The sequence below is a fragment of the Eretmochelys imbricata genome, chromosome 10 (genome assembly GCF_965152235.1).
Source record: "Eretmochelys imbricata isolate rEreImb1 chromosome 10, rEreImb1.hap1, whole genome shotgun sequence".
NCBI lineage: Eukaryota > Metazoa > Chordata > Testudines > Cheloniidae > Eretmochelys > Eretmochelys imbricata.
The window spans coordinates 3,512,321-3,531,861 of NC_135581.1; the positions used below are offsets into that span (position 1 = coordinate 3,512,321).

Sequence of the window (19,541 nt, forward strand, 5' to 3'; positions counted from 1 at the left end):
GCTTCCCCGCTCCAAGCACAGTTGAGGAGGACAAAAATCGCATCCTGAGGTGAGGGGGCTGACTGCCCCAATGTCGCATTCATGCCAGGACGTACTCTGTGTTATACACAAGACATGCACACCGTGATCCCGAAGGAAGCCTTTAGGATACAAGATGTACAAGGAATAACAACATTCTTGGGACTGCAATGTCCTTCTCAGCTGCTCAGAAAAGCAAGTGGCCTTAGGTGTCCACCCAAGCAGCCCCCTGCAGATCTCCACAGAGAAGGCCCTAGAGTCCTGATTTTTGGAGACCCTTGCTGAGTTTTCCCACCCAGGACTTTATAGGGTCATCTCCCACAGGGGCAGGGGGTATCCAACCAACTGCTGCAGGGAAAGGGACATCTCCATTTTGCACCAGAAAGCCAAGCAAGCATCAACGGTTCACATAGCCAGGGGCCATAGCTAGTGGCAAAGGCCTTGGGGTCATACCTTAGGAAAGGGACAGGCCTGGGAGGACAGCTAGCCAGCCTGATTAGATCCAGATGTCTGTATAGCTCCTCTGCCATGCAGCTTATTTCTAAAAGCAGCTTCCCTGTTTTTGCCAAGAGAAAATCAAAAAGAGGAAGCACTCGGGCCAGCCTTTCACTAAATCACATGACTGACCATAAGCCGCTGCAGCGAGGGAGAGCGAGGGAGGTGGGCTGGATTCAAGTCTTCACACTGAACTTTTAGGTCCCAGAATTCTTGCGTAAGTGACCCAGCCAAAAAATCTGGGGCTGGCTGACAGCTCACAGGGACAGCGACCCTCTCTCCGCAGGGTCAGCAGCAATGAGAATTTCCCCCACTGCCCTTCCCAAGCCAAGATGCCTCAACCATGTTCTTTATGTATATAAATCTCCCCACTGTATTTTCCACTGAATGCATCCGATGAAGTGAGCTGTAGCTCACGAAAGCTTATGCTCAAACAAATTGGTTAGTCTCTAAGGTGCCACAAGTCCTCCTTTTCTTCCTGCTCAGGAGGAGCACCTCTGCATAAGAGGGGAGCATGTTCCCTACGGCCAGTCTAGCTTTTGGCCTCTCTCATGCACTTGCCTACAAGGCAGCGGGAACAGTGAACCTGCTCGTTTCCAGGGATGTCCCTCTTTTTGGTCCCTGAGCTCCCCAAAAACTGGGCATCCCCTCCCTTTCACTGGGGAGAGTTATTTACAACAGGAATGGGCGCAGGAAGGCCAGGTCTAGGATGAGCCATTTCCCCAAGAGAAGGAATCCCCCATTATTAGAATCATAGAATATCAGGGCTGGAAGGGACCTCAGAAGGTCATCTAGTCCAACCCCCTGCTCAAAGCAGGACCAATCCCCAATTTTTGCTCCAGATCCCAAATGGCCCCCTCAAGGATTGAACTCACAACCCTGGGTTTAGCAGGCCAATGCTCAAACCACTGAGCTTTTCCATCCTCCTGCTTGAATACAGTTCTGTTTCCTTTCTGGGTCTACGTCCCAACCTGTGTTCCGTGTTTGGGCCACAGGGGGCCGAGGGGCGTGATGGGTTTTGTGATGTGGACACTTTCACTGGGGCGGGGCAGAAACCCTCCAATGCATTTCCTTAGATACAGACTTGCACCTAAGAAGAAGGACTTGAAAGGTGGGAAACCTCATACTGCAAAATGTCTGGTATTTGCCAAGGAATGTGCAACCACCTCCCAATTTTATGTGCCGAATGGTCCATACAGTCCAGTTAAGAAGCCTCATATGTGTAGCTTTCTTCCTCCCCCCTGCCAGCTTCACTGGAGTGGTCTCTAATGCTACGCTATGCTGCTGAAATCATACCAAGGAGGGCTGTTTGCTAGAGAACACAGCCAGTGCATGGAGCCTGCCTAACAGTGGCGAGGATGGACGGGGGGCGGGGTGTGTGTGTATCCCCTCTTACTGTATCTCGTGTGAGCCCCTGAGGCATAGAATTTCTTTAGTTCATAGCAGGTATTTTAATAACAAAATCACAAACTTCTGCAAGTCTGTAGTAGAGGGTTACACATTCTTTAGCTTATTTGCACAGCACCTAGGAAAGAATATTACAGGGCAGAGAGAAGGCAACAAAGTGAAGTAAATGGTGAGCTGGTCCAACCGTTGAGCACGCTGGGCCAAATGCAGATGGAAAGGGAAGGACGTGTTTGGAGTGGGGGACGAGACGATGGGGAATCGGTAACTACATCTCCCAGGTTCTGTCACATTTCTTCGTACCCAGAACTCTCCCCTGAGTCAGTTTTTGGGTGGTCAGTTAATCCACAGAGAATCTGCCATCATGGATTGAGCTTTCTCCACTTTGCCAAGCTGCAATAAGAATGGGCTGTCTATGTTTTACTTCCAGGCCAAAAAACGTTGTCTGATGGAAAGCTGAAAAGCCACCTTCTATTGAGAACTGGCTCTTGGATTCAAGGAAGGGTATCCCTCTAGAAAGGCCGGAGGCCAGCTTTGTGGATTTTGAACGTCTCTGGAGATATCACACCTTCTCTACTTGATAAAGAATTCCGGACACCCGAAGACAGAGTCACATGTCAGGGCTCAGCAGAGCCTTCTCTCTCTCTCTCAGCCATTAACTGTGTGTATGCGACAGAGACAGCCCTAGAAATTGCAAGTCTACGCACAGAACACAGAGACAGCGCAGCCATCAGCAGTGTGAGCCTCCTTCCACTGTCAGTGGGTCACAACTTCTGTCCTGGAGGGGACTCGGTCTCTCTATGACCGTGTTCAGGCTATATGGTTTATTCAGTCCTTGACTGGTGCAAAAGCAGGCAAGGACAGCCTTGTGGCTAAGGCACAAAGGAGACCAGATTCATGGGTTCTAGTCCTGGCTCTGCCGCAGTCTCATTAGGCGACCTTGGGAAAGTCACCTCACCTTTCTGGGTCTCAATGTCTCCATGTATAAATGGGGATAACAATACCCACCTCACAGGGGCTGTGAAGCTGAATTAATAGATTGTTAAGTCCAGAAGAGACCATAATGATGATCTAGTCTGACCTGTCCAACACAGGCCAGAGAATTCACCAAGTGATTCCTGCAGCAGCCTGTAACTTCTGGTTGAGCTACTGCAAGTCTTTTAGAGAGGTCTAGAAAGTGCGTTGAGATCCGCCAACAGACTGCGCTGGAGAAATGCAAAATATTGTTAACAGAGGTACAATAAAAGGGGCCCCAGTTACTACCATGCAGGACGGCAGGTTTTTTAGCACTGGTCTCTGTTCTTGAGGAACAGAATCAGCCTTTCTAGTCTGTGTGTGTTCTTTTGCTGGGCTCAGACATCATGCTTCTTCTCTGAGCCCCTCTGAAGTGGTTTTCCCCTTCTAGAAAATAGTCAGTTTTAGTTATGGACAAACTATTAGCAATATTTTGTTTTAAAAACGGAATCAATAACTTGTACACATTCTTACAACTGGATCAAAACTAATTTTCAGGGGGATAAAGCATTTAGTTTTTCCTTAGATCACATCACAGCTTAGATCAGAGGTCAAAGGTCACAATCAATCTTGCAGCACTGAAAACAAAAACTATGCTTCCCAATGCTTTCCCTGACTTAATTTTAGGCAACTTGGGGGCGGGAAGCTTCCCCCAGGAATCCACACCAACCTCAGTCCTGGCGGTATTGTATGTGTGCATAAGAAATACACATCTGAAACAAAGCACAGCTGCCTACTCTGGGCAGGATGTCAGAATTTGCTGACCAACCCAGAAGTAGTGATAACAGACCACGGAACTTACTGTACAAACACAGACCCTGATCTCAGCCCCTACACTTCTCACCTCCCCAGCTCCCACAATTCATACACAGGCTCCTCAGATATTCTGTGGCCGAGGAATTTGCCTGTGAAAAAGCAGCAGCTAAACAGAAGCTAATCTGTCCTCAATCAATCAAACCTTTGGTGTTTGACTCACATTGGTTGCAGTGGATTTAAAAGCCATCTTTCACTTGAATTGTGAAGAGATTTAAACACCACCAAATACCCAGTGGTAAAGTTTAATAAGTGATCAAAGAAATCTCTGTCAATATCAAGGGAACTGTTGCCAAGTGGTAGAAAACCTGCCTCACCCTCGTCACTAAAAGCAGCACATTACATTCTGCTTTCCTAAAACTCACCCCAATTGTATGACGATTTCTTCTTTACCTCCTGTCCTAAACTGTTGTGTACTGCTGTTGTCCGCCGTTAAACAGCCACTATGTTCCATGCTAATGGTGGCCGCATTCCTCTGGCAGGGTCCAGCAATTCCATTTAAAGAAGTCTACGGGGATTCTTCTGGCTGAAAGGCATTCCGAGAAACACAAGCCATAATCTCTACCCAAACATATGTAGCCTCCTTTTTTTTTTTTTACACTGCTTTGAAATTGGATGACTTGCTTTACCCATGTTCTGGGTTGCTTTAAAGACTCATCTGAAATATGCCAACCATTGCCCCCTTACTAGAAGTGTCACAAAAGCAATGAGAAGAGAAAAATTTCAGTGCGTTTCAGTTGTCTGCTCATATTACTACATCTCCCTGAACTTTGCTGCTTAAAACAGAAACAATCAGATACAATGAAAGCCAACCAACACTACTGCTAGAGAAACTTTCAACTAGCATCAGAGCAAAGGAAACAGAGACTACGGAGAGCAGGGATTGCAAAAGATAGCCATGAATGGACCTAGGAACCCCGTGCACTTTGACACTTGAAAACAGACCCTTGATTCCTTCAGATAAATTTGTGACAATGGTGATTTCCAAATGTAAGTGCAGAAATTCAGTAGCAGCTTTTAGATCGAAAATGGACCAACTCCCATACTAATAAAACACTCAAACGCACGTTTCCTTTAAATAACACAGAGCACTTTACAATGGAGTGGCAGTTTTAAGAGTAGCTGACATATGAGACCTCCTTAGTTAGCATTTGTGACAGGTTTGGAAATGTAAAGTCCCCCGATCACTGCACAGGAAAGGGTTAATGATGCATCAAGCTGACCTTATATACAAGCACATTAAGATATCCTAAGGTATTGCAATTAGGTGCAGGCGAAGGGTAACAGCCACTTCCAAACGGGACTTGAATTTTAGCTCCATTCAGCTTCCTTACTTAGCTTTGCATACAGCTATGAACACGCATAATACTTCCCTCACTTGTCACTGATTACTAAAAAACAACAGCCACCTTCCGACTATGCTTCAAACAGAAACTCTGCTGACATGCACAGACACTCCTTACACAGGGCTTTACCTTGTGCGAAATTCACTCGGGCTCTTCGAGCTGGAAGCAAGAAGCAAAGCTCACCAAGTGGCTCCCAGGACAAAGTGCTCCAGCTCCAGCAGACTTTTACTCTTTCAAAATGTCTCTTCCACTATCTGTGTGTGCGTCTGTGTGTATCGCTGGCTCTTAAGTGATGTAAACAGAAAGGCATGCAGAGAAGTGGGTGATATGTAAATTCAGATGGAAAATCCCACAGCTCAGCCAATCCCAACTCTCCATTTCGGCTTCGTCTGGGTTGTTCTCGGAGTCCAAAGAGATTTAGACTAGCAAGGAAAACCCTCCCCACACACGGATTTACTCTGGCCTGACAAACCTCCAAGGAGAGGTTAGTACATACAGTGCTCGCTCCAGAGGGATTTTAGAACTGGGCCAAAGAAGGGCAGAAATTCTCAAACTATTCATAGTGTTTAGCAGTTTAATAAACGGCAGCTCATGGTTTGTAGACCTGCCCAGGGAACGCTGGGGTGACTGGAATTGTTGTGATCACAAAGAGCCCTGTTACTGAGCGGAGAGCCTGTCTGAAGAGCTAACACTGGCATAGATCAGGAGGCGGCTCACTGGAGTTACTGGCCTGTGAAACCTGCTCCAATGAGATAAGAATCCGGGGTCGTAGGATTTTAGGTTTTCTCCTGCTGCAACCAGTGATCTCCAAGGGGAAACACTCATGGCTCTTTCTCCATTACTTTCAAATCAAACCCCTATTTATGTTTTCTCCTAGCTCCTACGAGTCACTGTTGACTCAGCTGAAGCTCAAGAGAGGCTGCGTTAAGGGGAAGAGGACAGTTTGCACCATCCAAAATGAACCAAAACTCTGTCAGTGACATTTGGACTAACACGTGTTTTTTGGCTTTGTTTTTTAAATTGGTGGTGGGATTTTCAGATGTGCCCTGCACTGGCCTAACTCTGCTCCCATTTCAATCAATGGGAATTTTACCTTTGACTTCAGTGGGAGCTGAGCTAGACCAGTGCAGGGCCCATTTGAAAATTCCTCCCTCAAATCTTCGAATGCACCACTGAGACCCCCAACACCGCGGTGATGGGACTGTGCCAGTTCGGGAAACCGAGCAAGCCCGGATCTGTTGCCCAAAGAGAACAAAGTGACGCTGGAGTGTGTGGGAAGCAGCGTAAAAGCATGAAAAGCAAACAGGATTTTTAAATGTTGCTTGTTTTCCTAATCGAAGGGTGCAGAAATAAGACAGGGAAGGATCTTCTCCCCTGCGTCCTTCAGATGACACGGATGGAGGAGGTGTGTTGTTTGACCGGGGGCATAAGCAGTCTGAAAGACTAACATTACCTCAGCGGAAGATTTATAGATTTTAAAGCCAGAAGGGACTGTTAAGATCAAACATAATAAAAAGGGGCTTGATCCTGAGGGTGCTGGGCACTTTAGCACACCCTAAAGTCAACTGGAAGTTGCAGGATCCTCAGCACCACTCAGAATCAGTCCCAAGTAAACATATTCACTTCACAATCCCTTCCTCTGTAATTCCCCTCCAGCTCGTCACATGACACAGCTTCCTGCAGAGCAGGTCCTAGCCTTATTGGGAGTTGCACAATCAAGAACAACAAACTGAACCGAACAACCTCCCAGACCTCTTGCCTCTGTGTTTCTCACCCCGGCAGCACGAATGCAGCGTTGATGGCTGTCCAGGCGTTAATACAGGTATGACTCTTACCTAACACCATCACATCTCTTTGGCTTCCTTGCTGGAGCTATTTTCACTCACTGAACGCTTACACCTACCCCTTTGTGCACCAGTTTGGCCTTGGTTGCCCAACACCACTTAGGAACATTTCACCACAGAGAAACTGATCTTTACCTTTTCCCAGCCACACCTTGCTGAGGCATTTTATTTGCAGTGGAGCAAGATCAGCCACAGTGCAGAGCACTCCAAAAAACAAATCCAGCACTTTCCAGATTGTCATGTTTGAGTTTACTGTGGCATTTCTCAGTCTGACTCTGGGAAATAGTGCAGTAAGCGCCACCCACACCGCATGTGAGTGAAGGCACTGGGATTGGAGAGCTGGGATCAATTTCCTCTGCCACCGACTTCCCATGTGTCCTTGGGCAAGTCACTTCATCTTTCTGGGCCTCAGTTCCTCACTGTCAAATACCAAGCCCTTTCTCCCATCTTGTCCATTTAGGTTCTAAACTCTCTGGGGCAGGGCCCGGTTCTTACAATGTACATGTGCAGCACTTAGCAAAATGGAGCCCCATTTTCAGTTGGGGCCTCTAGCCACCACGGTAATACAATGAATAATGATAACTGCGGATTTCTTTAAGTGGTAACTGCTGACTGTGTTCCAAAGAGCTGACTGCACAATGCACTCACCTCAGGCCTTCTCCAGTGACGAGCACGGTAAAGCTACAGATAAGTTAAACAAATGGAATGGAATGGATTGGTAAGGAAAGAGTTAATCCCTCTCTGCCCAGATCTTTGCCTTCACTGCAGGGATTGTTACTGAGCAGAATAGGGCTGGGCTACAATAGAGCAAACTCCTTTTCTGGGGAGTGTCTGGACTCGGACTCCGGCAATGTGGAGCCCTGTAGACTGTGCCCAGTGAGCCTTGGCTGCAAGGAACCTTTTGCCTCCCTTTCTCAGAACTCCAAAGGTGCGAGATGTTCCTCCTCCCCCCATATCCTCTGACTGTCACAGAGCACCACGGCCTGCTCCAAAACCCGGCAGAGTTCCTGCTGGGGAGAGACTGGGCAGATGAAGTCCCAGGGAGCCACACAGAGGAACCTGTAACAGAAAGAGATTCTTTAGCAAGTTACTGTATGCGGCTGCAATCTCCTATTTAAAGAAAGTGTATCCACGCTTCTGCTCTTGGCAGCTCGCATAATAGCAACCTTGGCATGTTCCAAGAGCTGCACAAACACTAACTAATGGGAACAAAACTCCCAGCTCTTGCCAGTGGATGAAGGAACCCTCTGTTGTGATTTGCTAAGGGTGGATTTTAATAGCAATTAATTTGACAATGTAGGAACTTGGGGCTGAATTTATTTTTAAATGTTCAAGCTTGTCCCAGTTGCTGACACCTACCTCAGTGAGCCCTTCATGTGCTGGCTAGATTCAGCTGCCCCTACATTCCTGAACAGTTCATCTTCTGACTGGGAAACTGACAACGCTGGACAAATGGGAGAGCAACATGTATGCAAAAGAGGTTTGGGGGCATAAGATTTAAACTGAAACTTGTAAGTGACAAGTGCTGACTAGTGCAGAAATTATGTCAGGTAGACCTGGTGCAGGAAGCAATGTCTTGCAAACCACACTTCCTCGATTCCCTGCAGAATCCCACAAGGCCCTGCCTGAAACCAGCATCATTTCTCAGCTCTCTCTGCTATAAGCAGCGTTAGGAACATAGTCAGCATGTCAACAAAGCATCCACAACCCAGCCTTCTATATTCCTGGGTAACCCTTAAAGCCATAAGTCACAACTGTTTGATTAGCTACACTCAGCTTTTCCCAGAGAGCTTAGGTTCACAATCTTCAAACTTGGGTGTGGAAAGTTAGGCCCGAAATCGACATTCCAGCACCTAACCAAGTGTCAACATGTTCAGAGGTGTCAAGATCCCGCAGTGCCAGCGGAAGTCAACATCAACCCTTCAATGGGGGCCAATGGCTCACTCTCTATTTCAGACATTACAACAGCTGCTAGGTCCAGAATGGTTTTCCTCTGAGAGGAGTGCGGCCTATCCTAGGTTTTACTGCAGATTTACAGGTTTTACAGCTGATTTACCAGATACTCACTCCTGTTACCACATACATACTTCAGCATGCCTACTGCAGACAGATTCGTGTCTGAACCAATGCCCACGTAGTAAATGGGAGGTTCTCCATTGACTTCAATGGATATCAATCAGGCTCTGGATAAATTTTATTTGTACATGCATGTTTTATCCTTATTCAGAAAATTGCACTGTTAACCCCTTCACACCCATGGCAGGTAGATACCTATATACAAGAATTGTTTAAAATCCCATGCCAACTGAACAACCCTATGCATTTATGTATGTAAATGTATATAAATATTCACTGTCATACATATGGATACAAATCAATTCCTAGCCTATGTGGCCATGCATGCACAGAGAGGCAAGTAGTTAACACATATTTCCGTTCCTTCATCTCACCTGATGCATGTGAGAGATTTTGGCACATCTATGCCTCTGGGCAGTAATACCCATATGGGGCCAGGAAACGCCAAGAAAATCTCTCCACATTCTTCTGCTGGGGAGAAATTGCAGAACAAAGCAAGGATCCTGCAGGGACACAGGTCTTTGGGCATGGAGTCCTTGTGTGTCCCCCTCACCATTACCTGGCAACACAACTCAGTCCTCAGCTAGTGCTTGCCCTTAGGAGTTTCAGTGGGAAACTCTCCAGAGCCAGTGGGGAGGGGAAGAAGGGCAATGCACATTCTCCCTGACCTACCTACTTCCCTCAGACAGACGGCCATCCAGAGAAGCAGGTAGGGATGCTGTTATGGAGATGGCTGACCTGCTTTCCGCCATTCTGTATGGCAAGGGTAACCACGGCACTGTCTGGCCCTCACCCACTTATACAGCCCTTCCATCCCAGAGCGCATAGCGAATGTAACCAAATGATCCTCCAGCTCTACAAAGAGATCACTCACCCAGCAACCATTCTATGCTGAAATGCAAAGGTACTTACTACTAATACTAATCAGGTTAGGAGAGAGGTGAATTAAAACAGCACAGGGACTTTAAGGAGAAAAACTGAACTTACCAGAGCAGAAAGGAAGGATTTGGTACCATTTTCAAAGTTCAGAAAATACATTAATGCCACACAGGAGTTCTTTGCAGTGTAGTTAATCTTCACAGGGAGAACACAGTAACCTGCTCCTTACTTGTTACATGTGCATCAACAGCTGTTGAGGGCTACACTGATCTTTCCTTTCATGTCTATCCGCATACAGCAGACAGGTTCCCGCTTAGTGGCTTACAATGGGATCCCAGCACGAAGGCAAGCTGAACTGAAAGAGAGCCCACGCTTCATAGCTCCACAGAACAAAAAAGATCGGTGGGTTGAAATCTGATCAAGTAGGAAAAAATGGCTCTGGTACATGGACAGCAGCTAGATGTTGGCACGAAAATCAAGCGGAACTGAAGAGGCCATCTGAGATGAAAGATTCAAAGAGCAATTTTCTACTCTGCCCCAAAGAGGAAGATCTGTAACCAAAATATCCTTGAGGCAATTGCAGAATCTTACTACTAAATGCATATTGAGAGACAAGTAATGGGAAAGCTAAGGGCACAAACCTGAAGGAAATGTGATTATTAAGGTGATCAAGAGAAATGGAGGACAATCAGCAGCACATACCCCAGGGGCAGGACATGCAACACAACTAGCCAATATAGATTTGAAATGCACTGTATGATAAAGAAGTATATAAAATAGCACCTAGCAGAGAGAAGGTATTGAGATAAGAGATAGGGAGAGCGAGAGGCAGTCAAGACTTACTGAGGCCTACGTCCCATAAGGAGACAGGAGACCTGGCTCTATTGTGCACTGGACAGTCACACATCCCCTATTGGGATTTAACAAATGATTTAACTTTTAATAAAAGACAAGGAAACAGCCACCAAGAGAGTCATCCCAGAGAGCCGTGTACATAGCTTTATCCAGTGGCCAACTGCAGCGCTCAGCACCTCCACAGAGCTGTCAGCCAGTTAACTAAACACAAGTGCAGCATAGAACAGCTGTTGCAATAATGTGTCAGGCTTGTCATTCCCCTGCAAGAGTAACCAATAGGAGTGCAACAACTCACAGTGTAACCCCCCCATGCATAGAGGCCAACAGCCTCTTAACCCTTGAGGTGCTGAGTATCTACCAGGAGCTCCCGCAGCAGACCCTGCATCGAGCAGCAAGCCCGGTCGCCCCCATACATGTGAGATCAAACTGCGCCCCTGTTGCAGGGCTGGGAACAGATCACACCAGTGCCCCTGTCACACAACCGGCCACAGCCTCCCCCAACAGATGCCATCCCCATTCTCCCCACCTGCAGCCTGCCCCACACCCCCTCCCCGGGTCTCCCCCACAAAGCCCCCCCTCCCCAGACACAGATCCTTCATCCCTAGGTGCCTCCCCATGCCCCTCCCCCCACAACGCCCCCTTGTGATCCAGCCCCCCTACCCTACAGCTCCCCCTTGTGATCCAGCCCCCCACAGCCCCTCCCCCACCCTACAGCTCCTTGTGATCCAACCCCCCACCATACAGCTCCACCTCGTGATCCGGCCCCCACAGCCCCTCCCCCTCGTGATCCGGCCCCCCACAGCCCCTCCCCCCACCCTACAGCTCCCCCTCGTGATCCGGCCCCCCACAGCCCCTCCCCCCACCCTACAGCTCCCCCTCGTGATCCGGCCCCCCACAGCCCCTCCCCCCACCCTACAGCTCCCCCTCGTGATCCGGCCCCCCACAGCCCCTCCCCCACCCTACAGCTCCCCCTCGTGATCCGGCCCCCCACAGCCCCTCCCCCTCGTGATCCGGCCCCCCACAGCCCCTCCCCCCACCCTACAGCTCCCCCTCGTGATCCGGCCCCCCACAGCCCCTCCCCCCACCCTACAGCTCCCCCTCGTGATCCGGCCCCCCACAGCCCCTCCCCCCACCCTACAGCTCCCCCTCGTGATCCGGCCCCCCACAGCCCCTCCCCCCACCCTACAGCTCCCCCTCGTGATACGGCCCCCCACAGCCCCTCCCCCCACCCTACAGCTCCCCCTCGTGATACGGCCCCCCACAGCCCCTCCCCCTCCATTCCCCGGCCCTCACCCAAGGGCTCCCCAGCCTCAGGGCCGGGACCCCATCCGCCCCCGGGGGCCCCGGCCCGCCAGATCCCCGGCCCCGCACTCACCTGGCGGCGGCGGCAGCGGCCCGACCGCGGCTGGACGGTACCGGCCCATAGTGATCTGCTGCTCCTCCAGCTGCTGCCCCGGCGCTTGCTGTGCCTGCCGAGCCAGGCCGGAAGCGCAGGTCCCAGGGCTCCCTGGGAGTTGTAGTCCCTCATCGGCAGCCCCCCGCCCACCCGCCAGAGAACCCCGTGGCTCATGGACTACAAACCCCAGCAGCCCTAGAACGCCTTGCCCTGATTGGTGCTCATCTGCTCACTCTATGCTGCAATCCATGTCACTATTGGCCACTAGTGTACGTCCCTCAAAGCTCCTGCCCAATCGCGCGGCTAAAAACGAGTCTCTGGCAGGACTGGTGCGTGGGGGGAGCAGCTACCAATTAGAGCCGGAGGAGGCGGGGCTTTTCCGAAACGAGTGTTTGTGACTGGCTGTGCGGGAGGCGGGGGTGGCCATAAAGGTCGCGGTAGCGGGCGGAGACTCTCTCTCTGCGCGGCGGTAGCTGAGGTGAGGGCGGCTCGTGGGCGCGCCGGGGCGCCGCGGAGGCCCCTTGCCGAGGGAGCCGGCCCGGGCCCGGGCCCTCCGGGCAGCCCGCGGGGCGCTCCGCGCTGAGGGAGGGCCCGGAACCCAGGCGCCCGGCCCCGGTGTGGGGGCTGCCTGCGGGGAGGGGGCTAGACACGGGGCGGCTAACACGCTCTCCAGCGCTAGTGCGGACGGGCCGGGGGCGGCTGGAACCCGTGTTCGCTGGGCGGGGCCGTGCGGCGCAGACCCCCCCCCCCCCTCCCCCGGCTGGCACGTGTTAGACGCCTGGGGCTGCGGAGGCTGATGCCTGGTGTGAGCCGGGCAGGGTGGGGGGGTCGCACGTGCCGGCTGGGCGGGTCTACACTTGGAGCGGCGGGCAGGGCTTGATCCCCCCCGCTCATGTAGCCTTAGCGCGGTGCCCGTGCCGGCGTAGCTGTGTAAACCGGGAAAAGACAAGGGGGACTGGGGGCACCTTACAGGCTAACCAGGTTATCTGAGCATAAGCTTTCGCGGGCGACAGCTCGCTTCCCCGGACGCCAACTGGGGATCTCATCCCCCCCGCCCCATGCCAAGTGTGGACGTAAGCGGCATGGCGGGCTAACGTCTTACAGCTGTCCTGCGTTTGCGCTGTTCAAAACTTGTTCCCTGCCATGGCTTTAATGCACCTGTTTTTTCCAGTGTATACTTAACCTTGGGGTCTGCTACTGACGCAGGCTTGCCCAAGTTGAAGGTCGGACCAGCTGCTGTTGTGGCAGTTGCTGTGTTAACCGTTGCAATGTGTGTCCTGCCAAGGGTAGCCTGCGATGAGCTTTCAATTTCGGACACCCCCTATGAGTATTGCCCAAGCAGTACTTGATTACACTTCATGCCCGAGGCTGCACCTTTGTTCTTGTAGCTATCATTCCTTGTTTGAGATGTATTAACTGGTGTGGCTTTTTTTAGGTTGCTCGATGGTCTGGTCAGCGCAAGTAGAGGTGAGTCTAGACCAGTGATTTTTGTTAAAATGAGGCCATGAAGTCTGCATGTTTCAACTAGGCCAGCAAACCCTAAACTTGAGCCAATGATGAGTGACTTTATTTCTGACACCTCGTCTGAAAACTGTACCTGCAGTATTTGATTATGGTTTTCTTGGCTGAGGCTCAGACTAGTTTTAAATCTTGTTCAGGTAAAGGTGAAAATCCTCTGACAAGGACTGGAATAGAGAGGTTTGTAATCTATGCGGGGGGAGTCAGCTTGCTACTTGTTTTACTACTATGTGTTTACTGGTTGGAGTGTAATGCTGCCCTCTCTTTGTAGGAATGAAATGGACCAGAAGAGCAGCTCACTTCCATTGTTGGCATCAAAAGGACTGTAAATCGCTAATTCAAATGCAGAGGCTGTAATTTGGATTTACTTGTGACCTGTTACGCATTTTGAATGAAACATGAAAAGTATATTGTATGAATGTAAATGAAATGTAAGTCTTATTAAACAGAGTGAAACAACTTGCGGTTCTTTTAATGTGAGACTTTCCTATCCATTCACACAACATGCTAAAGAAATGTTCACTCCTGGGTGAAGGTTGTTTGTGCAGATGGAACTTTTTGGAGTGCTGGTCTAAACTGCCATAAAACTCAGTACTATTTGAAGGGCAGGGGGCATTTCTTTGGCTTTATCTTTACAAATAATATATAGAACATATTAAATAAAAGGTTAACAGGAACTTCAAGTTTCCCCTTTGATAATGACCACCAATGGTGGTTACATTGCTTATTGGAAGAGCCTGTGGGGGGAGGGGGGAGCAGGAGAAGAATATGCTGTTAAACTGTTGTGGTGTGGAGGAAAGAATCATCATTTTATCTGGAAAAGATGATCCTTAATTCCGTGCTGCTCTATGGCATGTAGCTTTGGCCCAAGGTTCAGTAACCCTTAGCCTTATTCTGGTGAGGTGGGAAGTAACAGCTAAAGCTAACAATTCTGTGTTCAAAGATAGTCCAACTGAGAAACCCCATTTTAATAAGCTTGATAACACATTCTAGCCAGATGTTTAATCTAATTCTACCATAGTTGATACAATGAGGAATTCTTTGGTTTACTACTCTGGCCTTCAGTAATGGATAGAGAAGTCAGTCACTTTTTTTTAAGCCTAGTGATGGAAGAAAGCTGTCTTGATATTTGGAAAAAACTAAGCTACAAAGAAAGTCAAATTCTATTGAATGGCAAACTTATAGCAATACCAAACAACTTGTCTTAGTCAAGGAGAATCTAAGAATGGCCTCTGAGCTGGATTTACTTAATTTTCAATACTGAGTATGGAACTCAAATTTTCATAAACATTTGACAAAGTGTCTAATGCAAGTCAGTGTGTGGGTTTGATGGTATCCTGAACATGCCATCCATTGGATGGGTCAGGACCTCCAATATAAAAGCTCTATTCTTTGAAGCCGTTTGGGAGTAGTGGTGTGAGCTGCAGTGCTTTTCACAGCCTTCCTTGGTGGAAGGTATGACAATGTAGGCTCTAGAGGGAGAGAGCAAATGGATTGTTACAGAATAGTCTACTCACATCGCAGGTTAAGATGAACTGTATCAGTCTGTTACTAGCAGGATTTAATAGTAAATTCACTACAGTTAACTTGTTGAGGTATCTCCAAAGAGAAGTATGGAAAGGTTAAACCTTTGATTTGACTTGCCTTGGAATTATGCAGAAAACTCCTGGTTTTTTTGGATACCTACCATAAAGGTAAAGTTAATTGGCCTAGCCTAGAGTAGTAGACAACGTAGGTGTTCTCAGTAGAAAAGTACAGGAGTGAACATTGGACTCTGTGTAGAGCCAATTTGGGGACCAGTTAGATCTGAAATGTAGTTTACTTGGTGAATCTGTTCCTGCCTGGGTAGGTATGTGATCTTTCTCCCCTGGTGCAATTCAGTCCAGCAGTGAAGTCAGTTTAAATTAGAAAAGGTTCAGAAAAGGGCAACTTAAATGAGGGATTTGAATGGGTCCCATATGAGGAGAGATTAAAGAGGCTAGGACTTTTCAGCTTGGAAAAGAGGAGACTAAGGGGGGATATGGTAGGTCTATAAAAATCATGAGTGGTGTGGAGAAAGGGAACAAGCAAATAACTTTTCTTTGGTCATATAATTAGAACTAGGGGCCAAATGAAATTAATGGGCAGCAGATTTAAAACAAAAGGAAGCTCTTCACACTGTGCAGAGTGAACCTGTGGAACTCCTTGCCTGAGGAGGTTGTGAAGGCTAAGACTATAATAGGGTTTAAAAGAGAACTTGATCATTATCTGTTAAGTTCACTTCCCTCTGGGGCACCTGGTATTGGCCACTGTCAGTAGACAGGATACTGGGCTGGATGGACCGTGGGTCTGACCCAGTGTGGCCGTTCCTGTGTTGGTTCTCGGTGATGGAAGGGATTTGAGAGATCAGAGATTGTAATACAGGTGCTTCCTACAGCAGGGGAAGGGGTTTCTGTGGGCTGGGTAACTAAACAGTTGAGGGTGTTGGGTTTTATTTTTGTTTCTACTTAGCTCTCTATTTTGAAACCAAGATACCATTGTCAAGACTCAGGCTCATTTAAAAAAATTTATTAAGAGGAACAGAACATTAAAAACTGTAAAACAACTGACAGCAAGTTTTTAGTGCACACAACACTGAGTTCTTAGGCTTGTTTATGATTGAATGTACTGAATAATTCTTCCTTGCTTGGTGGCAGTAAAAGCCCATGTAAAAATAGATGCCAAGAACTTACACAAGTCCCAGGAGGTGCTGCAGTAGAGTCTAGGTTAGTTTTGAGAAATAGACTGCAGAAGTCAAGCAGCAGAAAGGGCTTTAATCAAGTGCAGTGGGATATTTAGTCTTATTTTTAAAGTCTAGGCTTTTAACCAGAAAAAATATCAGTTATTTGATACTGGCTGTTAATTTCTGCTATTAAAACAATCAGTGTTTGCTTCACGCCAGGGGGATTTAATTGGGGAGGAAGGCAGGAAAGCACACTGCAGTGACATTGACATTTCTTACTCAAATATCTGATTTTAAATAGTTCTATTCCTACTGGCAGATTTTAAAGAATGGAGGTGGGGGTTCTTTTCAGGTTTATTAAAGACAGCAAAGCTCAAAGGATTATGCCCTGCTAGGAGAGAGGCAGCAATCTACCAGAACTTTAGGATTAAGTATTAATTAAGGATTAAGTATACTGGTGAGTTTTCCAGAAGGATTTTGCAATTAGCCGTCACTGTTTGGCATCTCCATACAGTGAATGAGGCTGGTGTCTTGCACGGGGGGGCTCACCATATGCTTCTCCACAGTGAGAAAGTTCAGGTACTGTTAGACCACTGAAAACTAGTTTTTTTAAAAGCAGAATCTAACAATTTTCAGTGTATGGGTGATTTCACTACATAGGTACTGAAGGAATGGCCTAAGTTCGCTAGTGCTGGGTTCTGACAATTTCCAGTTCAGTGGCAGGCAGGGGGAAGTACTTCCTTTAGGTGCCACACAGTGGCACCAGACCAAAGGAGAGGAGCAGAAAGCTCCTTGAAGGACTTTGCTTTGCAGATCAAAAGGAGAAGTGAGTGCTCCAGAGGCCAGATCCAGACTGTCATTGCCCAAATGAACAGTAGTGATGCTCTAATGTCCCCATGTATATTTCTGCTAGGTCCTCTCCTAGCCCTAGACAACTACCTCTGCCTAAAAAGAAAAGGAGGACTTGGGGCATCTTAGAGACTAACACATTTATTTGAGCATAAGCTTTCGTGAGCTGCAGCTCACTTCACTGGATGCATCTGATGAAGTGAGCTGTAGCTCACGAAAAGTTTATGCTCAAATAAATGTGTTAGTCTCTCAGGTGCCCCAAGTCCTCCTTTTCTTTTTGCGAATACAGACTAACACGGCTGCTACTCTGAAACCTGCCTCTGCCTAGGAGTTCTGCAAATACACTAGTGACTCAGAATATTGGTGCACAGTCAGTAGCAGCAGAGTCAATAAAGAGGAATGCCACTTTTCTCCATTAATATTTTCAGCCAAAGCAGTTATGTGCAGTCTAATAAGAGGGAATGAGCCTGGCTAACTAAGAAGAAACCTATTTGCCAGCTGGGCAGGCAGGCCAGCTACTGATGTTAGCAGCAACAGGAGCACAGCAAAGCTCACCTGCACACCGTAATGCCCTTGTCCAGACTCAATCTCCAACTCCTGCTCTGCCCTTGCTGCTGCTTACAAGCTTGAAAAAAGTGAAAACAGCCACGAATTGGGTGATTTTAAGGCAGATAGTTCTGTGGTCTAATGTGAGACTCGCGTGGTTATTGCAACACATGGCTACCTTTACACAGAGCAAGTAGCTTATATTTAAAAGGTAGCACATTGTTTCCTCACAAGAGATATGCTGTATTTACTCACGCAAAATAGTTTCTCTGGAGAATAGGCAAGAGATCTTAAACCATCTTTGCACTGCTGAACAAATGCCAATTAAAACATGCTGTCCACTTGCATCTTTTCAAAAACACACTCTGTTCCCTGCATTTGGCTTCTATGATCTCTCAGACACAGCTCTGACCAGGAGAGGATCAGACAAGTTTGCTGAATCCAATACAGTCGTTGCACTTCACTGGGCCCTGCTACAGGGCACACCAGCTGCATGGAGACAACTGCCCGGAAGTGCGGTCCACATGACGCATTTAGTTACCTGCAAACACTTGCAGAACAGCACACTGAGTCCTATCCAATAACAGGCCTGGTGGGGTCAGTTATTTATCAGTATCTCCCTCTTCAGGCCAAGGTTCACATCATGTTACCTGCTGCAGTCCAAAGATTTTCATCAAAACATTTTTTGACAAAAAAACAAACTTTTTTTTGGTACATTTTTTTTGTTTGTTTTGAAGGAAAACATGGTTTTTGGTTTATGAAAATAAAAAAAAATCTGTTTACAGGTTTTAAGCAAAAATCTGAAAAAAATTAATGAGAAATTTAAGGAAAAATTTCAAAATTTCCAGGGGAAAATAATTGCCATGTTTTGACGAGGCCTGGCTTGCAACTTTTCTTTTTAGGACTCTTCCTTGCCCTTACGCTGCTACTAAAAACGCATCAGACTGACCTTAACAGAGTATCTGCAATTCTTTGTACAACACTCACCATTAAAGTAGTTCATTGTGGAAAAGTGACTTTCTCTGCGGCCTGAGACCATTGCTTCAGTGGCTGTGCCTGGATCCTGCGTTCCTTTCAAACTCCAAGCTCCCCTTGGCAGGAGCAAGGTTTAGGTGTGGACAGAATGCAGCATCCCAACTTAACTTGGTTCAGCTGAACAGAACAAGGGGGTTGATTTTAATGAGCTAAGTAATCCCCAACCGGCTTGCAGCTGGTGGGGATTTGATTTGCTGATTAAAAGAACTATTTATTTCACAATTAAAGTGGTGTTGGGAAATTCAGTGCAATTAACCCTGATAGTCATAAATATGAAATTTGCAACTATCTGCAGTTAAAAATCCCCTTTTGGCAACATCTCTCAACTCTCCCAAACATTGCATTTAGAAGTACATTACAAAAATAACACTGCTAAAAGACAAAGGGGCGGGGGATTCCAATGAACAGTGCTGGCAAAGGGCTTTTAACAAACCTGTACAGTTAAAACCTATAGCATTCTCCTTGGTTTTCTTTAGCTGAAAGCAAGATGTATCCCAAAAGAGTTTTAAAGAAATCAAAGCAGCATGGCAGTCTGAAAACGCTATCAGCCACGTTAGGATAGTTAGAATAAGCTGCAATACATTGGGGGTTTTTACTCAGAATACTAGAAACAGCAATAATGGAGAGCAAAAGCCTTTATCAAACATGTAAACAATCAGGGTTTCTCTGTTCAACAGGTACGTTTGCAGGAGCTTACTCAAAACAAGATAGCTAAGCTCTTGTCTTTTGCAGGGCAGAGCAGGAGAAGGCTC

The 19,541-nt window shown here is 47.6% G+C and overlaps 1 protein-coding gene, 1 long non-coding RNA gene and 2 other non-coding genes across 8 annotated transcripts in view; 3 read left to right on the forward strand and 1 right to left on the reverse strand.

Moving 5' to 3' along the window:
- The window catches only part of TRAF7 (TNF receptor associated factor 7), a 47,036-nt gene extending 34,790 nt beyond the window's left edge, over window positions 1–12,246 (reverse strand). Inside the window, exons 1-2 of one of the 5 annotated variants that reach the window (XM_077827410.1) lie at window positions 12,120–12,246; window positions 4,110–4,270 (exon numbers count right to left, since the gene is read on the reverse strand). The gene's annotated coding sequence lies outside the window, so the exon portion shown is untranslated. Of the gene's footprint in view, window positions 1–471; window positions 493–4,109; window positions 4,271–5,219; window positions 5,368–12,119 lie in introns of those variants that run through there. The other 4 variants (XM_077827408.1, XM_077827409.1, XM_077827411.1 and 1 more) reach the window with 4 other exon arrangements.
- A 398-nt stretch (window positions 12,247–12,644) lies between these two features.
- Window positions 12,645–14,117, forward strand: LOC144271077 (uncharacterized). Its single transcript, XR_013347300.1, has 2 exons — window positions 12,645–13,607; window positions 13,930–14,117. It is a non-coding gene; the product is annotated as an uncharacterized LOC144271077 (long non-coding RNA).
- LOC144271788 (small nucleolar RNA SNORD60) lies at window positions 13,429–13,511 on the forward strand. The gene has a single exon (XR_013347426.1). It is a non-coding gene; the product is annotated as a small nucleolar RNA SNORD60 (small nucleolar RNA).
- LOC144271787 (small nucleolar RNA SNORD60) lies at window positions 13,689–13,774 on the forward strand. The gene has a single exon (XR_013347425.1). It is a non-coding gene; the product is annotated as a small nucleolar RNA SNORD60 (small nucleolar RNA).
- Window positions 14,118–19,541: the final 5,424 nt, after the last annotated feature.